Genomic DNA, 15057 nt, shown 5'->3' on the forward strand with positions numbered 1-15057 from the left:
TTTCAACATCCAACCATAATTACAAAAGTTTTCAGACTAATACACGAATTGAATATATTAAGAAACATATAAACTATAATAGGTATAGTTTATGGAGCAATTACCTTATCAATGTATGGAACATAGGTTCAATACGAACAAACATATAAACTATGTAGGGTATAGTTTATGGGTCATATAACCAGTCATTTAAATTCCAAGGATTCATTTTATTCTACGCTTAATCGTTAGTATAACATTTTAAGAGTCAGCATCTTCGCGTACTTATCTAACTACTAACAAAAGTCCTGAGATTATAACCAGAGCCTCCTGGAGGGAGAACGTGAGTTTGTGTATAGATATATACGAGACTGATAAACCCGCACCGCAACTATTAGCTACAGTTAGGCCGGCATGCGTAGGTGACAAAGTCATTTCGATTCCGATGCCTGAAGAACATCGTTCAGGCAATCCAATGGTCAAGTATGGTTATAACAACTCATAAATTTCGTACTAAATAATACCATTAATGTATTAATGGTAAGAAATTCAATTAGTTTTATTTTAAAGTAATAGAACTACTATACATACTGGAGGATTCCAGGGTTTTCATAACGTACTATACATTACTAGTGATAGCCAGTGTAATGCCCGTGTTTCTAGGCTAGGCATTAATATTGACATTATAGTCTAGGTTAACCTTTGTGACTCATTTTGAAGAAATGAAAAGGAATTATGTGAATATTATGTGTTTTATGTGTTTTATGCTTAATTATTAGGGTTTAATTAATTAAGAATAAAAATGAGCGTCAAAATTAAATTTTAGATAAAGCCGATATCTATTAAGAAACTTGTAGTGCGCGTGACAAGGATTACAGATATATAAAGAATGCCGAAATCCGAGTTATAACGAAGAAGTTATGATCTGTCGAAGTTTCGCGACAAACCGACACGGCGCCGAATGTCGTAAAAAGTGAGTTTTTGATAAACTACTTTTTGGCCTTAGTGATCTAAACGAAACTCGTAGTGTTCGTTAAACCGAGAGTAGGTATAAAAAGAACACCTAAATCTGACTTCGTATGAGGAAGTTATAATTTTTCGAAGTTTTAGCTTAGCAGTAAACAGCTAAAAACTCGAATTTTAGATCGAGTGATTTTTAGCCGACATGACCTAAACGAGAATCGAAGGTCTCGTCATTAGTAGCTCAACGGTAAAAAGTCTGACGAAAACGGACGTCGGATGAAGAAATTATGAATTTTAAACGGATTTCCTGTCCCGGTCTGTTAAAAATAATAATATAAAAATTAAAGTCAAAATTACCCAACAAAGTCTAAACGAAAGTTGTAGAGCATAATTTTACCTACGCGTGCATATAAAGAACGTCAAAAACGGAGCTCGTATGCGAAAGGTATGGATTTTAGAAGTTTTGGCGCGAAAACCGAGAAATTTCGCATAGGTGGCTTCGGCCACGTCACCTTCGCTTAGAACGTGCCACGTGTCCGAAATTGGTGAGTCATGCGAGCAACGTGTCCGAAATGCTGCTGAGTCATCCGATCTCGTGAGTCATCCGAACCGGAGAGCAAATCCGAAGAGGTCCACTAAGGATCCGATGCGTGTCTACTATCACATGTCCGAGTCTCGTAGAAGGAGGTCACGTCCGAAGTCTCGGACTAGACCTCGGTCCAATCAGCGGCTGCCACCGAGACTTCGCACATGCGAGCCATGTGCTGCGCACCCTCGCCCTGCTGCCGCGTGTCCTCGCATGCTGACTCCTCTCCTCCTTAAGCCGACTTCGGACCCTATAAATAGAAGGGTCATGCGAGCGTTCTCGGTTACTTTTGGAGTTTTGCCATTTTAAGCCCCTTTCTTCATATTTTCTTCATCTTAACATCCCCCAAAGCCCCGGTATCGATTATAACCCCCGGAATACACCACGAAGAGCCCGAGAAGCCCGAAAAAATTATCTTTTCGGTTTCGAAGCCCGACCCTCGCAGAGCCCGGTTTCTGAATAAAAATCCCGGTTTTATTAGAAACGAACGTTTTAGGAAACGAATTGCTGCCCGATTTTCATCAAAACATGTGAGTGTATAGTCACTTTCATTTTACACATAGATATGAAGTATTTACCTTATAATACGTGCTATGTGTAAATATATTAATTGTTTATTTGAAGTGACTGTTGAGTTGATGTTTTATAAAAGTTTTAAACTGTATAAGTATTTTTATCTACAAATATGTTGGGTAGAACATGGGTAGATAGTGATGTGTGATAAAATAAAAGTAATGAGAGGCCTCGATGTGATTTGTGATTCAGTCATCTAGCGGAGTTTGGATGACGACCACGGACTTTCTAGACAGTCAAGTGGGAAACATTAGCAGGTCCGCAACCTGTAGGTGTTAATGAACTAGAGTGTTCATTCGCTGTACTCCATCCCCCTCATGGTTGCCTTTAGGACATGTATGGCTGAGGAAACCCCTTAGCAGTAGTGTCCATCCCGATGATATTCTTTAGGCTAGGTCCCTTGTGATAAGTGTTTAGGGACGTAAAGTGAGGATAACGGGAACGGGTAATCAGGGTTATTGTTGATTGGTGAACTTAATAAGTTTATTATTACTGTGGGTTGAAAACCCTATATGCTCACCAGGCTCCCAAGCCTGACCCACTCAGCTTTTTATGTTACAGGTAGTGGACCCCGAGCATAGTCGGAGGATGATGAGAGATTTTGGATTATAGGCCAGTAGTTGTAAATAACTGTTAAAAGGCTTATAATGTCTTGTTTATGCTTTTGATCTGTATCGGAACATGACATCCCGAGGTTTTGATATGAAATGAAATTATATATTTCTTAAAGAAAGGTTTTGACAAACTTTTATTATATTTTGTATTGGGGACCAATTCCGCAACATCTTTTAAAAAGATTTCTCTGATTTTACTTTAAAAAGCATAAATTAAATTGGTCTTTTCTGGCCGAGAAATTAGGGGATGTCACAGTTGGTATCAGAGCATTAGTTTAAGCGAACTAAGAAATTGTAGGATTTCTAGACTTAAACTTAGAATGCTAAGTGTTGATTGTGAGATGAGTGTATACCATATTTTAGACACGAGCACTAGTTTATTTTAGGAAAGATGCCTAAAATGCCCTTATGTGCTAAATGCTATGTGTTTTCCATGTGTGCCATTATTTGTTCGGATCTATGGTCTGTTGCCGACCGGATCTGGAAACCTTATGTGTGTAGGATTCTAACCGTACGATTACGAGATTAGAACTAACATATAAACGTTTCGGAGTGATAAGGGAATTGAAATGTCTAACAAGGATAAACACCTAAATTCGCCTTATTCAGTATATAGATTGTAATGGCAAGAACTCGTAGTGGAGTTGCAAATGCAAACGGAAACAGGGATCAACAGCCTCAACCTCAAGTAGTTGAGCAAGTACCTGTTGTAGGAGCTGCACCTGATCCAATAACGATGGCTGGGGTACAAGTAATGATGCAGATGATGTTAGATCGCCAGATGGAGGAGACAAGGCGATTACTACAACAACATAGGGAAGAGACTACGATACCTGTTGAACAGCCCGTAGTGAATGAAGGGCAATCAGTAGGAGGGAACTACAGTGGGACTCTTGGTCAAGCCAACCCACCGATAGTTAGACAAAATAACCACGATGGAGGAGCTGATGGACGTGGGTGCAAATATAAAGATTTCATAGCATCTAAACCACCATGTCTATCTGGAAGTCCGACACCGGTGGAAGTCATGAATTGGATCTCCGAAATGGAGACGATGTTTGAAAGTTGTGAGTGCAGCGACAAACAAAAGACCGCACTTGCAATTCCTCTGTTAAAGTCTGGTGTGTTGAGCTGGTGGAAGTTACTAGCTGATTCGATGCCCAAGGGAGAAGCTAGTAAGATGTCTTGGGAAGACTTTGTGCTACAACTGAAAATGAAATACTGCTCAGAGCAGGGCCTTCTGGAAATTAATAATGAGTTCCAGAATTTAAAGAAGGGAAAGATGAGCTTTACTGAATATGCTGCTAGTTTTACAGAAAAGCTGAAGTTTGTTCCTTATCTAGTTCCAACTGAACTCTCTAAGGTTAACAAGTTTGCCCTTGGATTACCAGCGGACTTTGGTCTGATGGTAAAACAAGCAACCACTTTGAAAGCCGCCATCTGGGCTGCTAAGAATGTGGAGGTTCAGATCAGAGAGAAGGGTCTGGAGAGGGCAGAAGTTGGTGAAAAGAAAAATTTTGAAGGAACTTCAGGTTCCAACAAGAGAAGAAAATTTTCTAAGTCTAAGAAGTTTGGAGGAGGAGGAGGTGAAGTGAAATGGTGTGAGAAGTGCAAGAAAAAGCACTCTGGGAAATGTAGTGAGGAGGTGACTTGCTTCAAATGTGGAAAGACTGGGCATTATGCCAACGTGTGTCCGATCGACAAGAGGGTATGTTTTGAGTGCCATAAAGTAGGGCATGTTTTAAAAGACTATCCAAAGAGGAAGGATGCAGCAAAGCCCAATCTACCACCAAAGCCGAAGGCGAGAGCCTTTCAGATGACACTTGAAGCTGCAAAAGAAGAAGTCGATGTCGCTTCAGGTACCTTTCTCGTAAACGAATTGCCTGCCCAAATTTGTTTGATTCTGGAGCCAATTACTCCTTTATATCGCATGAATTTGGTAGAAAACTAGCTTTGCCTGTAGATAGACTAGTTAATGCCTTATTAGTCGAGATTGCTAGTGGCAAGTGTGTACCTGTTAGCCATCGTATGAAAAATATCCTCATTGACTTGGATGGGAATAAGTTCCACGAGGAATTATTGCCTATCGAGTTAAATGGATTCGACATAGTTTTAGGAATGGATTGGCTTAGCGCCAATGACGCCGAGATATTATGTAGGAAGAAAATAGTAAAAGTAAACCCGCCAGGAAGAGAGTCGTTTATGGTGTATGGAGACAAACGCCGAGTAAACTCTGGAATCATTTCCCTGATGAAAGCCAGAAAGTGTTTGGCCAAGGGATGTACATCATATCTAGCGTTCGTGATCGATGCTAAGAAGGAGAAGAAGGAGGTGCAGAATATTCCGGTGGTGTGTGATTATCCGGAAGTCTTTCCCGAAGATCTTCCCGGATTGCCCCCTGATTGACAAGTGGAGTTTCATATCGACTTGTTACCAGGAACGACGCCGATAGAAAAAGCATCGTATCGATTAGCGCCAACCGAAATGAAAGAACTTATGACACAACTTCAGGAGTTATTGGACAAAGGTTTCATTCGACCTAGTTCATCACCCTAGGGAGCCCCTATGTTGTTTGTAAAGAAGAAAGACGGGAGCATGAGAATGTGCATCGATTACAGAGAACTGAATAAAGCGACGATAACGAACAAGTACCCGTTGCCGAGGATCGATGACTTGTTCGACCAATTGCAAGGTTCGAGCTATTTCTCGAAGATCGATCTTAGGTCGGGATACCATCAACTGAAGGTGAGAGAGCAGGATATCGAGAAGACTGCGTTCAGAATAAGATATGGACACTATGAATTTTTGGTTATGTCGTTCGGATTAACCAATGCCCCAGCAGCTTTCACGGATTTGATGAACATGGTTTGTAAACCATACCTTGATAAATCCGTGATAGTATTCATAGACGATATCTTGATCTATTCGAAAAGCAAGCAGGAGCATGAAAAGCATCTGCGTGAGGTGCTAGAAGTCCTGAAGAAGGAGAAGCTGTATGCGAAGTTCTCCAAATGTGAATTTTGGATTCAAGAAGTCCAATTTTTAGGTCATGTGGTTAACCAAGAAGGAATAATGGTTGACCCAGCAAAAAGTCCTACGGAGATTAGAAGCTTTTTAGGATTAGCTGGATATTATCAAAGATTTATCCAAGGCTTTTCTTCGATCGCTACTCCATTAACAGCTTTGACCCACAAAGGAGCTACTTATGCTTGGAATGAGAAGCATAAGGAAGCCTTTGAGAAGTTGAAGAAGAGACTGTGTGAAGCACCGATTCTTTCGTTACCTGAAGGAGTTGATGACTTCACAGTCTATAGTGATGCCTCTGGAGTTGGGTTAGGATGTGTTCTGACCCAAAGGGATAAAGTGATTGCGTATGCATTGAGGCAATTGAAAGAGCATGAAAAGAACTACCCCACTCATGATCTGGAGTTGGCAGCGGTAGTATTCGCCTTAAAGATATGGAGGCATTATCTTCATGGTACTAAGTGTAAACTTTTCACTGATCATAAGAGTCTTCAATATCTCTTTAATCAGAAGGAATTAAACATGAGACAGCGGCGCTGGCTGGAACTACTCAAGGACTACGACTGTGAGATACATTACCACCCTGGTAAAGCAAATGTTGTTGCTGATGCTCTCAGTCGGAAGGTAAATCTTGAAAAGAGAAGGCCAAGAGCGTTGAGAATTGAAGTTGTCTCGACAATTGTGGAAAGTATAAAGAAAGCTCAGGAGGAAGCTTTAGAGAAAATTGACCGGAAGGAGGAACGTTTGGGCAAAACGTTGGTGTTTGATACAAACGGTCAAGGATTGAAGGTATTCAAAGATAGGATTTGGGTACCTAAGACGGGAGGAGTAAGAGGTCTTCTGATGGAAGAAGCTCACAAAACCATGTACTCGATTCATCCCGGCAGTACGAAAATGTATAGGGACCTAAAACCCTATTACTGGTGGCGGACGATGAAGCTCGATGTTGCTAAGTATGTGGCCGAGTGTGTAACTTGTGCTAGGGTTAAGGCACAACATCAGAAACCGTATGGGAGTTTAGAACCTTTACCTGTACGCATGGGTAAATGGGAAGATATCACTATGGATTTTGTGACTAAACTGCCCAGACCAAGGAACGATCACGACATGATTTGGGTGGTCGTTGATCGCTTCACTAAGAGCGCGCATTTCATAGCCGCTAACGAGAAATGGTCTATGGATAAATGTTGGATATAGTGTCTAAGTCCATAACTATATTTGGTATGTACTTGACCCGACCCGGAATGGTCCATTTGGGTTGCACTTCACCCGAACAATTTATGGATAATCGTTTGAGAATAGTATAAGTTATGATTTATTAATATATTATAAGTCATAATATATTAATATAAAATCATATTATTTAATTAGTATTGATCTATAATTAATCTAGAATTAATTTAGAGATCAAAAGTATGACTAATTAAATACGGGCTCTTGTATTTATATAGTGTGGGCTAATGCTTATTTGGAATGGGCTAGGCTTGCATGGAAAGTCCATGGATACTCCATGGAGCTTTAACCCATGGATCTCATGGAAATGAAAAGACATGGGTATTAGGGTTTACATGAATGTAACCCTAATCCACCACACTATATAAAGGAAGCTTTGGTTCTTGAAATCACACGAGTTGTGGTGAGTAAAGTAAGAGGGCCGATTTCAAGAAGGTGATTACTATTCTCTCAAAGTTCCAAGTTTGTGGTGATTTGTGATTTCCATTTGAGGCATCCACACTATTGGTGCTAGGCTCTAAAACTCCAAGCAATCAACTACAACTACAAGGTAAGTAATTCTACTAGCTTTATTTGATTCAAGTTCCCCATGCCATGCTAGATAGGATAAGAACCTTGGAAAAATAATTATTTGCATGTATCATAGTCAAACATAGATCCAAGGTTTCTAGGGTTGCATGTACACCATAGGAGTGTTAGAATGCTCAAAAACCCATCAGTGGTATCAGAGACTGGTTTGTTTATTTGATACTTGATGCAAAAAAAAAAAAAACTTGAAAATTGAAGTTTTGTTCAAAAGCTCGTATCAAAATTTCAAGTTTTGTATATGTACTTACGATTCTTGAAATTTTTGATATGAACATTCATAAACATATGAGTTTAGAAGATCATAGAAATTATGGGCTAATAATTGATTAGATTAATTCTTGATCTTTATGTGTTTTAATGGAGTCCATAACTAGTTCTTAAGTTATGGATAACCAAAAGTCACATTTATAAATAACCATTAAAAGAACACATAGGTTACAAAAAATGAAGAGTCTTCATTTTTAATAACCATTAACTCATAAGTTATGAGAAATGAAAAGTTTTGAAAGTTTACAAAACTTGCCCTCAAGTTTTGGAACATGTAAAGTCATATTAAAAACTTTAGTTCCAACCCCTAGAATTTTAAAAGTTAAAATTCAACCCTTATACTTTATAATATTATAAGTTTAATAATATTTATATATGTATAAGATCAAGTCGTCTTACCGCTAGTACGCCTCATTCACGAAGCCGGTCTATAAGGGGGGTATAAGGTTGTTGCCTATAAAATGGCAACTTAATGGGTGTCCACTCTCACCCACCGCTTCCTTGATCAGTGGAGGGTCGTTAGCCGAACGGGTAGGACAAGGACTTATAAATTCTCATTAAAAGTATAATGATAATACTAAAGTAACTAAACTTTATTGAATTCCCAATCTTAGTTATTTTAGGAAAATGTGAATAAGGTGCTAATCCATGAAATTACACTTTACACTTTGTTTAAGTCGTTAGTGGAGCGTGTGTGGTTAACCGGCACACTAACTTGAACTTAACAAGGTAGGTAAAGGGTGACTTAATGTTTATCATAGTATCGATGGAGCGTGTGTGGTTAACCGGCACATCGATTGAGGGGTAATACATTAAGGGTACCAAGTAATTTGCATGGTTACTTCACACCTTGTTTTGTGATCCTCGGCATCCCAGTCACAAAACTTGAAGGGCACACTCGAGATTGAAACATGCCATTGAAGAAAGTTCAATGAATCTCAAAGAATCTAGGAGTTTCTAAACCAATTAAAACCTAATTAAATATTTCATTTTTCATGGTGGAAATTGGTGAATCGTCATTCACCTACCTTCAAATATCTTATAGCTTAGATTACGGCATCCCTCTTCTAAGTTATAAAATATTGTGTTGGGTCCTAGCCTTAATATTACATTTGGGTGTTTTGTTAAGGACTATCTCTATATCTAATCTAATCTATTCCCTCTTCTTTTCAGATGTCTTCCAATAACAATGCTTCTGGCTCAAACCCTACTAGCTCCTTCTCTCTCATGAATCTTTGTGGGAGAGTCATCTTTGATGGGTCCAACTTTACAGATTGGATCAGAAACATCAGGATGGTCACTCGGTATGAGAACAAAGAATATGTTCTCGACAAGGAGCTGAAGGTACCCGAGCCAACTGCTACTCCTGAAGAGCTTGTTGAATATGAGGTACATGAAAGAGATGCTACAAAAGTGGCATGCATCATGATGGCCACCATGACAGCCGAGCTCCAAAAGTCCTATGAGGACTATTATCCTTTTGAGATGCACCAGGACTTGATGGACCGCTACCATCAAAGTGCTCGTCAAGAGCGATATGAAATAATCTCCTCCATGATAACAACCCGAATGAAGGATGGTGAACCCATCACGGGCCACATGCAGAAAATGCAAAGGTATGTGGACCGTTTACTGAAGCTGAATGTGAACTTCCCTAAGGAGTTAGCAATAGACATCATTTTGCACTCCTTGCCATCGTGTTATGATCAATCCGCATGACATATCACATTAAAAAGGAAGAAGTCACCCTCAGCAAACTTCAAGGACTCTTGAAGACCGCTGAAAGTGGTCTAAAGGGTAAGTCGGTTGTTATTACTCCTACTCCTACTCCAACTGCGGCCAATATCTTGGCAATCGGGCATGGCAAAGGGAAGAAGAGAAAGAACCCTTCTATGGGTACCAAGGGTAAGACCCTTGAAGGCTCCTCTTCAAGCAAAACCAAGAAAGGTTTTGTCACTCCTTCTGCTAACCCTAATGAGGCTGAATGCTTCTATTGCCATGAAAAGTCGCACTGGAAGCGAAACTGCCCAAAGTACCAGCAAGATTTGAAGGATGGGAAAGTAAAACCCAACCATGCAGGTATATACACTATATTGTCTAATAACTCACCTCATTCTAAGTCTTGGGTCCTTGATACAGGTTGTGGTATTCACATATGTTGTGATTTGCAGGGACTAAAAAGAAGTGAGAATGTGGAGCAGGGAAAGATAAACTTGATCATGGGAAACAGGAAAGCTTCACCTGTCACCAAGATAGGAGTTTATTCCTTGGTGCTAAATAGTGGGTTTACATTAGATTTGAATAAATGTTATTATTCGCCAGAAATGGGAAGAAATGTTATTTCCTTTCATGCATTGTATAAACAAGGTTTTACCTTTTATTTGGATATAATAATGGTAGTATTGATGCTTTCTTTAATAATGTTCTTTATTTTAAAGCATTACCTTGTGATGGCGTGTATGAAACTGTATCTGTTGTAGATAATCTAGGAAATAATGTATTGTATATTAACTCTTCCACTAGCTTAGATAAAGCATCCTTATGGCATTGTCGTCTTGGACATGTAAGCAAGAAACGCATAGGCCAACTCCAAAAGGATGGAGTCTTGGAGTCATTTGACCTAAAGTCAGATGATCGTTGTGAATCTTGTTTGCTTGGTAAAATGACAAAGTCACATTTTACTGGCACTTGTGCTAGGGGTGAAGGTTTGTTGGACCTCATACACACGGATGTGTGTGGACCCTTCAGAACCGCCACAAGAGATGCTAATCGGTTCTATGTGACTTTTACTGATGATTTTAGTAGATATGGATATGTCTACCTAATCAAACATAAGTCAGAAACCTTTGAGAAATTCAAAGAGTTTAAGCAAGAAATGGAGAATCAGTTGGGCAGGAACATTAAGATGCTTCGATCCGATCGTGGTGGTGAGTATCTTAGTACTGAGTTCCTTGACTATCTTAAGGAATGTGGGATTGTCTCACAATTGACACCTCCTAGGACACCACAGTTGAATGGTGTAGCTGAGAGGCGCAATCGGACCTTGTTGGACATGGTTCGTTCCATGATGAGTCGAGCTTCGCTACCAATCTCATTTTGGGGGTATGCCTTAGAGACTGCCGCCCATATCCTTAATCTAGTCCCTACAAAGAAGGTTGCCAAAACACCTCACGAGGTGTGGACTGGAAAAGTTCCCAATCTAGACCACATCAAGATTTGGGGTTGCGAGGCTTTCGTGAGATGCGAGACTCACGATAAGCTCGAACCCCGAAGCGAAAGGTGTATTTTCATCGGCTACCCACAGAAATCCTTTGGTTACATCTGCTACAGACCCAGTGATAATGTGGTCTTTGTAGCAAGGAGAGGATTCTTTCGAGAGAGAGAATTCATGAGCCAAGGAGACAGTGGGAGGCAAATTGACCTTGAGGAAATTCAAGAGTCAAGTGGTGAAGGAACCTCAAACCCTAGCCCTCAACCTGAGGAGAAAACTCTTGTTAAGCCGACTGAAGAATCTATACCTCTGAGGCGTTCCACCAGAGTTAGGAATGCACCTGAGCATTATTATGGTTTTCATATTACTGCAGAAGGTGAGACACTTATCAGTGATAACACACTGGTAAATATGGATGAGCCTAACAGCTACACGGAAGCCATGGCAGGCCCTGAGGCTGCTAAATGGAAAGAGGCTATGGATAGCGAGATACAGTCCATGTATGACAATCAGGTTTGGAACTTGGTTGACAATGTACCTGATCGTAAGATAGTTGGGTGCAAATGGATCTTCAAGAAAAAGACCGACATGGATGGTAATGTACACACTTATAAGGCACGACTGGTTGCAAAGGGTTATTCTCAAACTCCGGGAGTTGATTATGATGAGACCTTTTCACCAGTGGCCAAGATTAAGTCTATTAGGGTTCTGTTAGCCATTGCTACATTTCATGATTATGAAATATGGCAAATAGATGTCAAAACCGCTTTCCTTAATGGAAAGTTGACTGAAGATGTTTACATGGTTCAGCCAGAGGGTTTTGTCAGTACAGAGTACCCCAGTAGAGTGTGTAAGCTCGAAAAATCCATTTATGGATTAAAACAGGCACCTCGCAGATGGAATCTTTGCTTTGATGAGAAAATCAAAGAATTTGGCTTTTCAAGGAGTGAAGATGAATCTTGTGTCTATATCAAGGCTAGTGGGAGTATAGTCAGCTTTTTGGTACTGTATGTGGATGACATACTACTCATAGGAAATGACATCCCAACCCTGCAGGAAGTAAAGTCCTGGCTTGGGAAGTGTTTCTCTATGAAGGACCTTGGAGAAGCTGCCTATATCCTAGGGATAAGGATTTTGAGAAACAGGAGTAAAAGACTAATTGGACTTAGTCAAAGCACCTATGTGGACAAAGTGTTGAAAAGGTTCAACATGCATAACTCCAAGAAAGGAGAGTTACCCATCCAGAGTAACGCCAGATTGAGTAAGACACAAAGCCCTAGTACTGAGGCTGAGATAGCAGAAATGAGTCGAATACCTTATGCTTCAGCTGTAGGATCGATCATGTATGCTATGACGTGTACTCGACCTGATGTAGCCTTTGCTTTGAGCATGGTTAGCAGGTATCAGGGGAACCCTGGCAAGGCACACCGGACTGCGGTAAAGAATATTCTCAAGTACCTACGGAGGACTAAGGACTGGGTCCTTACCCTCGGTGGCAGTGAGGGCTTGAGAGTTGTAGGGTACAGTGATGCTAGCTTTCAGACTAACAGGGATAATTTCCGCTCTCAGTCGGGCTGGGTCTTTACTCTAAACGGAGGGGCAATTACTTGGAAAAGTTCCAAGCAGGAGACAGTGGCTGATTCCACTTGTGGCTGATTCCACTCGTTTACTATTATTTCTTGTTGCATGTTTTGACTTCCAGAATAATTATGTTATGGTTTATATCATATTATTCAATCTCTCCACAGTCGGTCATATGTTGGAAGTAGATATGAATCAAGACTGTCATGGGTTGGCTTGTAGAGGTCTAAGATGTTAGACAAAGCGGGGCTACAGCACTCATGAGTGCTCATAAGTTCTGAGTATTGGATTCAACCCACGCTCACTTGTATCACTTCATGGAATTTATCTCGAGTGATCGTGAGACGGTAATATCATATAAGTCTTCAAACCTAGAGATATGATTTGTTGCCTATGAGTTGGTTATGCATTGATTGCACGAAAACGCATTGGTAACTCGATGTTATAAACCGTGCTTTTGTGTGTAATTCAACAAGTAGTAGAGCAAACATATGAGTCGAAGTTTATCTGTTCCTTCTAGGATTAGAAGCGATATTTGGGCCCCTCAATGATTTTGTTTTGACCTATGTACCGGGCCCGGTCTGAACTAAATTGATGTGTTCAGTTAAGTTCTATGTCAAACAAATCGGAAATCAGGAAACAAATGTTGGACAATAAGCAAGATCATGTTCCATGTATTTGTCCGGCTGATATCTAGAACAGAGGATTATATGATCACTTATCTAAAATGGCGCTTCATAGTTCAACAGAGTTTAAAGAGCTACGATTGCTGATCGGTTCCTGAAGTCATACTTGCAACTATAGTTATTAGACTTATCCAAGTGGGAGACTGTTGGATATAGTGTCTAAGTCCATAACTATATTTGGTATGTACTTGACCCGACCCGGCATGGTCCATTTGGGTTGCACTTCACCCGAACAATTTATGGATAATCGTTTGAGAATAGTATAAGTTATGATTTATTAATATATTATAAGTCCTAATATACTAATATAAAATCATATTATTTAATTAGTATTGATCTATAATTAATCTATAATTAATTTAGAGATCAAAAGTATGACTAATTAAATATGGGCTCTTGTATTTATATAGTGTGGGCTAATGCTTATTTGGAATGGGCTAGGCTTGCATGGAAAGTCCATGGATACTCCATGGAGCTTTAACCCATGGATCTCATGGAAATGAAAAGACATGGGTATTAGGGTTTACATGAATGTAACCCTAATCCACCACACTATATAAAGGAGGCTTTGGTTCTTGAAATCACACGAGTTGTGGTGAGTAAAGTAAGAGGGCCGATTTCAAGAAGGTGATTACTATTCTCTCAAAGTTCCAAGTTTGTGGTGATTTGTGATTTCCATTTAAGGCATCCTCACTATTGGTGCTAGGCTCTAAAACTCCAAGCAATCAACTACAACTGCAAGGTAAGTAATTCTACTAGCTTTATTTGATTCAAGTTCCCCATGCCATGCTAGATAGGATAAGAACCTTGGAAAAATAATTATTTGCATGTATCATAGTCAAACATAGATCCCAGGTTTCTAGGGTTGCATGTACACCATAGGAGTGTTAGAATGCTCAAAAACCCATCAATAAACTTGCGAATTCTTATGTGAAGGAAATTGTGAGGCTACACGGTGTTCCGTTAACGATTGTATCCGATCGTGACAGCCGTTTTACCTCAAGGTTTTGGAGGAGTCTACAAGAGGAATTGGGTACCAAGTTGTGTTTGAGTACAACTTACCATCCGCAAACCGATGGTCAGAGCGAACGAACGATTCAAACATTGGAGGATATGCTGAGAGCATGTACCCTAGAATTCCAAGGTAACTGGGATGAACACTTACCTTTAGTAGAATTTTTCTATAATAATAGTTTCCACTCAAGCATCAACATGGCACCTTATCACGCTTTGTATGGAGAAAAATGTCGAACGCCATCATGTTCGCTGGAAGCTGGGGAAAAGCAGTTTATGAGACCTGAGATAGTCCATCAAACTGCTGAAAAGTTGAAAGTGATAAGGGAAAGGATGTTAGCTGCTCAAGATCGACAAAAGAGTTATGCTGACAAGAAAAGACAACCGATATCCTTCGATGTTGGAGATTCGGTTTTACTTAAAGTCTCGCCGTGGAAGGGACTTATACGATTTGGTAAGAGAGGAAAGTTGAGTCCAAGGTTTATTGGACCATTTAAAGTTCTTCAGAGGATCGGGAATCAAGCTTACAAGCTAGAATTACCGGAAGAACTGGAGGGTATTCATAACACATTTCATGTGTGTTATTTGAGAAAGTTCACGGGAGATGTGCCCGACATAATTCCCATTTATGAGTTAAGGTTGGATGAAAACAAGAGGTTGATTGAAGAACCTGAGGCAATCGTTGACCGTAAGACTAAGAAACTGAGACGCAAGATGGTCGATTTAGTGCTTGTGCGT

Source organism: Lactuca virosa, chromosome 2 (assembly GCF_052849685.1).
Source record: "Lactuca virosa cultivar CGN04683 chromosome 2, Lactuca_virosa_CGN04683_v6, whole genome shotgun sequence".
In the NCBI taxonomy this organism is placed as follows: Eukaryota; Viridiplantae; Streptophyta; class Magnoliopsida; order Asterales; family Asteraceae; genus Lactuca; species Lactuca virosa.